We start from the raw sequence: 10231 nt of genomic DNA, 5'->3' as shown, positions 1-10231 counted from the left end.
TAGAAAAGCTCTCAATAAGGGCTTATAACTGCAGTTAAGAAAAAATAAAAAATCCAATTTTTTTTTTTAATTTTGGGCTTTTTTAGACACTTTTGGTTCAATCGATTGCAATCAAAAGGGGAGGAGCACAACTAGATGTTACAACAGTCCTAAATCCAAAATTTCAACATCCTATGGCTAATCGTTTTTGAGTTATGCGAGATCAATACGTACGCACAGACGTCACAGCGAAACTAGTCAAAATGGATTCAGGGATGGTCAAAATGGATATTTCAGTTGAAATCTGCAAACCGAAATTTTTCGCCATCGCAATAATTTCTTTACTTCGTACAAGGAAGTAAAAAATGTGTATATGTAATTTAATAGGCGTACGAGAAAGTCATGTTATCCACATCAGATATTTAAAAATAACCTTCCAGTAATTGAATTAACTTGGAAAATGAACAATAATTAAAACAAAAAAAAAAAAAAATCATTGGTCCAGAAATGCTACAACTTCGCGAGAATAATGGAAAAATATTATTTTCAGACATTTAATAGGATATATATTTTGTTAAAAATAGACACAAGATTAGTTTTATTTTCTAAAAAAAAAATTAATAATGAAATGAAATTACGTATATTAATAAAAACCTTACTAGAAAATAACATAAGACCACTCGAGATGTTTTTTCTCTATAATTATGAAATGACTAATCAAGCTGAAACTCATCGGAAAAGAGACATCATGATCTTTTAACTCGCTCAAATGAGACGACTATTTCGATATTAATTTCACGAAAACTGGTATTATATTTTTTTTGACTTTAAGAGTACAAATTAATACTCATATCATTCTAATTCATTATCTTCCCCTAAGCGTAATTGGTAAAAAAAACTTTTTCATTAACCCCCTGCTGTAGAGTACTATACCTATATAAAAACTAAAGGAAACGCCCTTTAACTACTGTGGACGATACTTTTCTTCATGCCATATGTCAAAAGAATTTTGATCGACTGTTTAAACATGATGTACTTCTGACGCAACAGCGTCAGACTTACAAAAATCATATTTTATTGACAGTAATTAAAGAATCACAATGACGCTATTTTCTAATTTTACACTTAAAATCTCATCTACTGAGGAAAAACATTATAACTGGCGCGATGTACTTTTGACCATGAGTTTGATTGAACCTTATCAGTTTCATAATAATAGCAAAAAAGAGAGCGATTTTATTTTATTCTTCAACCAATTTTTAGTTAACCGTAAACTTACTATACTATTTTATTAGGTAATTTTTCTTTGAAAATCTAAAGAATATTATTCTTTTGGAAACATTTTAACAAACAGGATTTTTTCTCGAGTGGAACGAGCACAAAAGGTTTTCTAAACTTTTCTCATTGACTGCGTTCAATTAGCGTGATTTTCGATCAAACGGTTAAAATTTATCGCCACATTTTCAAAGTATTAGTATTATTATGAGGGTGTAAAGTACTTCTTTAAAGGAAAAATTCTTTTTAAATATTACGTTAAACATAACTGCTACAGAAAGGTAAAAGTTTAAAGTTTGATAAAGTTTAAAGAATATTAAAGTTTGATAAATAACATCATGGACCGATACCTGTAAGTAAATATACCGAATAATAATTTTTTTGTTAGTACACATCACCTATTCGTTTTAGTATTAAATATTTATTTACTGCTATCAATTCATGTGAGATGTAATGATGTATTTTTTAAATTTAATAAAACAATCTTGACTAAAACAGCTAACATCCTGTCTCGAAAAAAATGGAAAACGATTCAATAGTTCAAACACGTTAAAATTTCGCGAGGATAATGAGAAAAAAATAATTATTAAGCAGTTAACGGGAGCATTCATTACAACATTTTTTGAACATTTTAAATAGGCTTAAAGACAAATTATGTTAAAAAAAATCGGAAAGAATACCTTTTTTCATTTATTAATGAAATGAAAATGTACGTTTAAATAGTAAGGAATGGGATGTAAAATTAGATCACTCTCGAGTTTTTATTGTTTTTTTATAAAGCGAAATAATGAGCTTTAACTTTCCTAAGACATAAAGCAGGTAGAATAAATCTTATTCTAGCTGTCACTTACAGAATATATCAAAGGCTAACATTTATCCTTCCTTTAAATGTTATTTTTAATCTTATCTAATATTAATTAATATTAGACAATTTATAAAAAATAAAATTAAAACAGTTACAATAACAAAAATAATGCCGAGCATAAAAAAACTATCCCAAAATGAAAATTATAACGAATATTGAAATCTTGAAGTGGTGTCTAGTTTCAAACAACTAGAAGAAAAAATAGATTACTGCAGTTCGAATAGAGCGGCAATATTTGGGAGAAGAAACAAATTGGATAAATTATGTTTCCTGACCAAAAATATCTAATACCAACAAACAGAAAATTTAATAACAACAATGAAAAACAACGAAGATAACTTTTTTTGGACACCTCTTTAGAATGGTCAAAAAAAAATTTAATTATTTTTATAAAATAAAAGCTGTAATTATTTGGATGAAAAAGGTTAAAATCGATTTAAAAAATCAAAACATCTCAGAAAATGAAATATCAAAAAGAAAAATCTATAACGAGAAAATTGAGGTTTTCAAAAAAAAAAAATAGGAAAAAACAACGGTGCTCATGAATCGTTGAAAGAAAGAAAAAATGCAATTTCAAAGAATGAGAGAATATTGGGCAAAGAGAAACTGCAAAGGTGAAGACTGAAACGCCGTCTTTCAGAGGCAAAAATCGAAAAGAGAAAAAAAAACCACTCAAAAAGGGTCAAATTAAGATATTACACAACAGTGGTGACACCAGTGTAGTGTAGAAGTTAAATGTTATACCTTGCCACCAGAAAGGTTTAAAAAATAGAAATAAGAACACTGAAAACTATACCACGTCCCAAGAAAACAACAGAAAGATAAAAATTGAAATCCAACCAAAAGCTTTATGAAGAAATACAGGAGATAAAAAACGCGATAAAAAGAAGGAAATAGATTCGTGAGATGTCATAAAACAAAAATTCATTTAACTCTAGGAACAGTGCAACCGTGAAACAATAAATGAGAAAAGAATTCCAGAACTTAGGGATCCAAGAACAGGAAATAAAAGATACAAATACATTCAGATAGAAAGTACATGAAGCTGAGTTTGAAAAGGCGAGGAAGGAAAAGGATCACACCAAAGTAAAATGGTCGGAAGAAACACAGACCAAACACGCTGAAAGAATATTGGGAGAAAAGAAAAACATACCAGAAGGAATGATATTTGCGTGGTCCATAGTGACTGAACCGCAAAAATAATTAAACACGGCTGTAATTTTTCTATATATATAGCGAAAGATTTCGCACGGATTTCAGCTCTTCTAATAAAAAGAAGTCCTGCTGTATATTTTGGGAATCAAATTAAAGAGTAAAAATGTTAGTAGTTTCTCATGTAATTTTAGCTGAGAAATAGGATAAAACAGGTCCCAGAACTGTAACTCCAGTAGTTTTTAAGATATCCGACGTAAAACACAAAATTCAGTGTCGCAAAAAAAGACTTTTTAGATTTGTAGTACAATAGCTTTGTTGAATGACTAATAAATGCGTAAGATTTATTAACAAAACCTGTAGAGAATTTAATTCTGAGAAAATTAATGTAAAGTCAGCCGATAAAGAGTAAACAAAAACTTTTAAAAATAGATTTTTAATTGAAGCAAAACAGACGAAAAATAGACAGAAAGTCGTTATATTCTTTCTGAAATTAATAAACATTATTATTCTTATATAACATTACAAAAAAAAAAAAAAAAAAAAAAAAAACCAAGTAATAAATGGTAACAGAATAACAAGCCTCAGTTACAGTAATTTTCGAAATTCTTTCCCTCACAATGTACACAGAACTCTGCTCAATGTAAAATATTTCCAGTGACTTTCCGCGTCATCTCAGGATCGCTTTGTATAAATTCAATAGCATTTCGTATTTTATAGAGTAACTTTATTCTAGTGTTAACTTTTTAGTACAACTCTTCAGTATTCATTTTTTAATGGTATACTGTCGTTTTTAAATGGCCTCAAATGGAGTAATCTAGTGGCGTTACGTGAAGTGAACGTGGTGGCCAATCGATTGGTGCACTACGTGTCCAATCAGTTTAAGAAATTAGCATTCAAGTGATTTCTAGCTCTTAAAGAAGGTTGTGGCGTTGCCCTATCGTACTGAAATCCCATTTTCAATCTAGTTTTTAAAAGTACATCCTCCAAAAGAGTTGGCAAATTATTTTTCAATAAATAAACTTATTCATCTCCCGTAAAGTTTTCATTGAAAACTAAGGGTCCCAGGAATTTTGTCATAAATAATGCCACGCCAAACATTATTGTGAAATCTACGCTGGAAACTAGTTTCTACAGTATCGTGTGGATTGTCTTCGCTTCAAAAATAACTATTTTTACAATCGAAGACTGCGTTTCTCGTAAAAGTGACTTCATCAGTAAATAAAGCCGAATTTACTGAATTTATTAGCTTTGTCTAGAAGTCAGTGATAGAAGTCTATCCGCTGGGGGTGATCTGTTGGTCGCAAATTTTGAACTCTCTGCCGGCCGAAAGGGTAAAAATTTTCTTTCACCAGTGCGACAGGGAATTCGCCTTGTACTAATGCCTGGGCTACGCTGAATATGCCGAATCACACGATGTTCATCATTAACACTATGATTTACTTGGCGTTCAAGGCTAGGTATAGATTTATACAGGACTTGGGGGGATGGTACGCCTCTAGTTCGTTTTTAAAGGCAGCGGGAGCCCAAGTGCTCTCCAACCACGCGAATTTGAGCAATATTTGTTTCGGCTCCACCTGGCAGCTGATGAGCTATGCGTCTGCTTGGAGGTCCAATCGAGTGAATACATGATGTTCGACTGCCCAGCTCTTGGGAAGGCCAGAACTCAGGTCACCCTAGAACTTAGAGGTCAAGGGGAAAATTGGCCACTCATAAGCGGCGAGTCAATGTGGCGTGAGCGGCACTGTCGGACCGTGTGGGAGTTCCTTGATGCTGTTGCTTTGTTCAACCGGCATCTGTAGTTTAAGGGATATAAGACTCCTACCGAGAAATGGCTGGCCGTCGGTCAAATACAGCTCCAAGCGGTATAATATGGTGGACAGGTACTTGCTGGTATTCAGCGACCTAGGGGTGGCAGCAAATTGCTGTCGACGGAATAAAGTCCAATTTATTGACAAGTCATATATTTTAGTATGCAGACGGGGTGCGCCTACTCATTTTAGTAATATATGACAAGTGAGCGGTGTAGGGCACCACGCTTATTCCGTTCACGAAGTTAGGTAAGCTCTAGGAGCTAATTAGAATATCGGTCGCTTAACCAGTTTGAGGCACAGTAGCAGTTTGTGGCACGGACATTCGGTCTTATGCTTTAGGGCGACCGAGTGGATGGTGACGGGAGAAATGCCAAGCAAACCAAGTTGGCGTTCAACAGAAAACGAATATATCGGAAATGACCCTTATTTTCGTAAATGATGATACATCGAAGAAAAATCTTTCGTGTTTGGAATCCGCCTTCCAGGAATTCTCTCCTGATATTCACATCGAGCTGCTTCAAAATTTCCATTAGAAAATTCGTAAACGAAAATTGTATCGGCATATTCATCGTTAGAAAATCGAAATGGCTTTTTTACACTACGATATGATAACACTTCCTTTATCTGTATGATAATTTATGACAATAAATTCAAACGGACACTATTTTAAATGTTGACCAGCTGTTAGTATTGCCAACCTATACAATAAATTTTGTTTAAGCATTTCTGAAGTAACATAAGTTATACAGCTAAAATATCGTTTTACTGTATAAATTTTGTATTTCTTATAAAATTATTTTCAATATATATATTTTGTTTTGTTTTTGAAAAGAATGCTTTAAAAAGAATTTTTATTAGGTACAAACAGAATAATACGATTTTCTATCTATTTTCGTCTGTTTTGCTTTAATAAAAAAACGATTTTTAAAAGTTTCTATTTACTTTTTATTGACTTTATTCACATTACTTTTCTTAGAATTAAATTCTGTTTAAGTTTTGATACTAAACTTTCCGCATGTATTAGTCATTTAACAAACTTATTGTACTAAAAACCCAAAAAACCTTGTTTTTCATTTTTTATTTTACGTCGTATATCATATAAAATACTGGAGTTACAGTTTTGAAACCTGTTTTATCCTATCTCCCAGCTCAAATTACATAAGAAACCACCAAGTTTACTCGTTGATTTGGGTCCCAAAAATTACAATAGCGTTTCTTTTTACTGGATGAGCTGAAATCCGGCCGAAATTTTCGTTAGCCGTAAATGAAAAACAAAGTATTTCCAGGCCTATGTTTATATGAACGTTTTTCATTATTTTCACCAGTAGAATATGCCCTGAAAGTTTCTTTCTTTCTTCGTGAGTCACTCTGTGTATGCATATATATATATATATATGTTACCTCGCTCATAAGTTTCCCTTAACGTATTAATATTTTTCGTCTTCATGGTTTTTAAATCTAAAAATATTTCCCATTTTTTGAAGTGTAAAAGAAGAAGATTTTCACTTATTTTTATCCTGAGATATTTTTGTCTTTCAATAAAATAAAAAAAATAATTACATTTTCTTAATTCCTAATTCTTTTTTTTTTCTTGTTTGTTCTAGAAATAAATTTACAGCTGAGCGCATCCGATTCCTTATTAAAAATGTTTAATTTGGTTTCTTTTTTCTTTATTCTACCAATCAACCTGTTTTCACTTTTCATTCTATCATGTTAATTTTATAACCTTATTTCTATAATTCTACTTATTTATCTTTTCGCACCATACTATATGTACGTTACTGTGAAAGACCGATATCTGGCAAATGTCGACACATACCAGATACGTCGGTGAAACAACGAAATATTGCTTATACTATTATACATTCCGTATATGTCGACAAATACAAATAAGCTCTGGTGGAGGTGAAAACATTAACTAGAAATTAAATAGAAAATATCACTCGATACCAATCTTTCTATTTTCTGCTTAGCCTTAAGGTATTACTTCAGAGGATGAATGAGGATGATATGAAAGAGTGTAAGTGAAATGTAGTCTTCTTCAGTCTCAGGTCGACGATTCCTGAGGTATGTGGTTAATTGAAACCTAACCCACCAAAGATAATCGACCCGATACCTAGCTGTGAGGTAAATAGATTACGAGAAACCCTCGAATGTGGACACCACATGACTTCCTTGTACGCCTATTAAATTACATATATACATATTTTTTAAAATGAAAAGTACATAAAATTTTATTTCATTAATAACTCTGATGTTTTTTCATACTTTTTTTAATTGTTATTATTGAATTATTTATTGTAAAACTATTTTTATAATCAAGAGGTTAATAATTATTAATAAATCAATATATTTAAATTTAAAAAAAGAAGATAAGTCGGATACGAACCGATTTTCCTTCCCCTTGTAAGATGCAAATTATTCATTAATTAAACTTTTATTTGGCTATAACTCTGGAACCAAATGATATATCATTAAAAATCTCTCAATGAGGGTTTATTACTGCAGTTAAGAAAAAGTCTAAACTCAAAATATTTTTGGATTCTGGGTATTTTGGACACTTTTGGTAGAGTCGATTGAAATCAAAAGGGGAGGTGCACAACTAGATGTTACAGCAGTCCTAAATCCAAAATTTCAACATCCTACGGCTAATCGTTTTTGAGTTATGCGAGATACATACGTACACATACGTCACGCCGAAACTAGTCAAAATGGATTCAGGGGTGGTCAAAATGGATATTTCCGTTGAAATCTGAAAACTGAAATTTTTCGCTATAACAATTCCTTCCTTTATTTCGTACAAGGAAGTAAAAAAAGTGAAGTTTAAATTTAAGCCAAACATAACCTACGTTCGCTAAGTCCGTCAAATTAACGTTAAATATACAAATTATATATTTTATTCTCCAATATTGAAGGCGATTAATCAAATTTACAGCATTCAGCAAGCACTGATTTAACGTTAATTAGGCGAGGTTAGCGGGAGTAGGTTATGTTCAGCTTAAATTTAAACTTCCTTTTTTTACGAGGGTTTCTCGTAATCTATCTACTTTACTGACTTGTATGCAGTGAATTTTTTTTTTTTTTTAATTTCGACCCCCACCTTATCTCTTCTTTTCGACGTACACCGGCGAAGGTCCGAATAAGAAAATATTTCGATCTTTCACCGACGTATTTGGTATGTGCACAGACATTCACTGAAGAATATCAACATTTTCTAATTTCGGTTTTTCACGATAACATATGCATCGATTTATTATGTTCCTCGTGAGTTTTTTATTTATTGCTCTTAGGTTTTAGAAATTTTGTTTGATTTAAAGCTGTAGTACAAATGAAGATCTTTTCATCGCAATAATTGAATGAAAACTCCGAAAGATTTTCTGAAAATATTTTTTTAAAAACTTAAAAATAATTCACTGGAAACTAATTACGTTTTTCCATAACTGTTTATACCTCATTACGTTATTTAGTAAATCAACAAATAATTAGGATCAATAAATACTTTTTATGATAAACTTTTTAAATTTAAAAACTGGTATCTGGTATCAAATAATTTATGATTTAAGACGCTCATTCCCTCAAATAATTTATCTTAAAACGTCTTTTATATTTAAAAAAAAAAGAAATCCTTTCCAGACCGCAAAATTCCGATTCCAAGACATAATATATTTATCATTGTATTTTAGCCTTAATTATTACCTAACATATTATTTCTTAATTGATTTTCTTAACAAGTCCTTATTATCAAGAACTGGTAAATAATTATAAAAAAATAATACCGTAACAAAATTCTACGTATAATTCTTAACTACATTCCAAAGAAAAAATCTACAGCAACAATTAATCAGCATTCCGATTCGTGATTTAATATTTTTAATTAAAGGATTAATTTACCGTTAAAAAGAATACGTTAAAATATTTATATTATTGTTATTAACATTTACGTAACTTTAACGCTAGATCGATTTTATTTAACCGTTTATTACTCCGTAACGATTTAGGTCGCAACCCCATTAATAAGAAACTTTGAACAATCAGGTAAAAATAGTATATTATGTTTATCGTTAAAGCACGATTTTAAAACAATTCTGTATTCTTGCATCGTGAATATTTTACGTTCTTAAGCGTTATACATACATACACGAAGTAATTTAAGTAGCTAGTTTAAGTTAATTGTACTTCAGGATATTTATGAAAGTTTCTTTTAATATTTATAGCACTATTATAATGACTTCACGACCTTTTAATTTTAAAGATATTCAAACAATTTAAATCGTTTTTAAATATATAGATTTCTATTCAAATAATAATAAATTCAGTTATTTTATAAGAATAAAAGTATCGTGGATTTTATTTTTGTTTAATTCTCATCTAAAGCGCAAATTTTTTTCAAGTTATAACGGCAAGTTACCACCGCCACCCGCCTGTTTAATGTTCTCAATCCCCTCTTTACTTTTCTTCTCTCATCGTTTGGCAGCTGTCACTACTATTATAGTTTGACGCCTGTTACTGCTACTCAATCGTTCATTAATCCCTGCTCCTGCAGTGATGTGTTTTTTTTTTTTAGGGGTGTAAGGAGGGTGTTACGAGATATTCGTGACGTATTACTCCAATGACCATACGTTGCATAATTTTAATAAGCTTATAAAAATAAATCCCGTTAATCAAAAACTCAAATTAACCGAAACCTTGAATATCCGAAATATCGTAAAATAAAAATTATAAAACTGAACAACCAGCCAGAAATTTGAAATTTATTGATAAGTAAAATATATTTAATAAAAAGAAAATATTTTGAAAATTATTCAATAAAAATAGCATCCGTAAAGACGGATATGTTAAAGGAGTTTACTTCGTTTTTACATATTTCATCACGTCTTAGCTTAAAACATATCTGGTTCCGCAGATGGCCCATCCACGTTTTTATCATTAAGGCGTACTTCACGATCGATAAGTGTCGTTATTTCCCGGTCTAAGTATATATATATATATATATATATATATATATATATATATATATATATATATAATCTCTCTACACGGGGAAATAACGACAAATTGCAAATTGCAAAATGGCGGCCATGTTTATCTTTCAATCCGTTATGTCACCGTAAATATTAGTTTTATCAAAATTTATGTTATTTGCTAA

This window comes from Lycorma delicatula, chromosome 8 (genome assembly GCF_047948215.1).
Source record: "Lycorma delicatula isolate Av1 chromosome 8, ASM4794821v1, whole genome shotgun sequence".
Taxonomy (NCBI): Eukaryota; Metazoa; Arthropoda; class Insecta; order Hemiptera; family Fulgoridae; genus Lycorma; species Lycorma delicatula.
The sequence above is the reverse complement of the archived record's forward strand: the minus strand, read 5'-3'. Positions refer to the sequence as shown.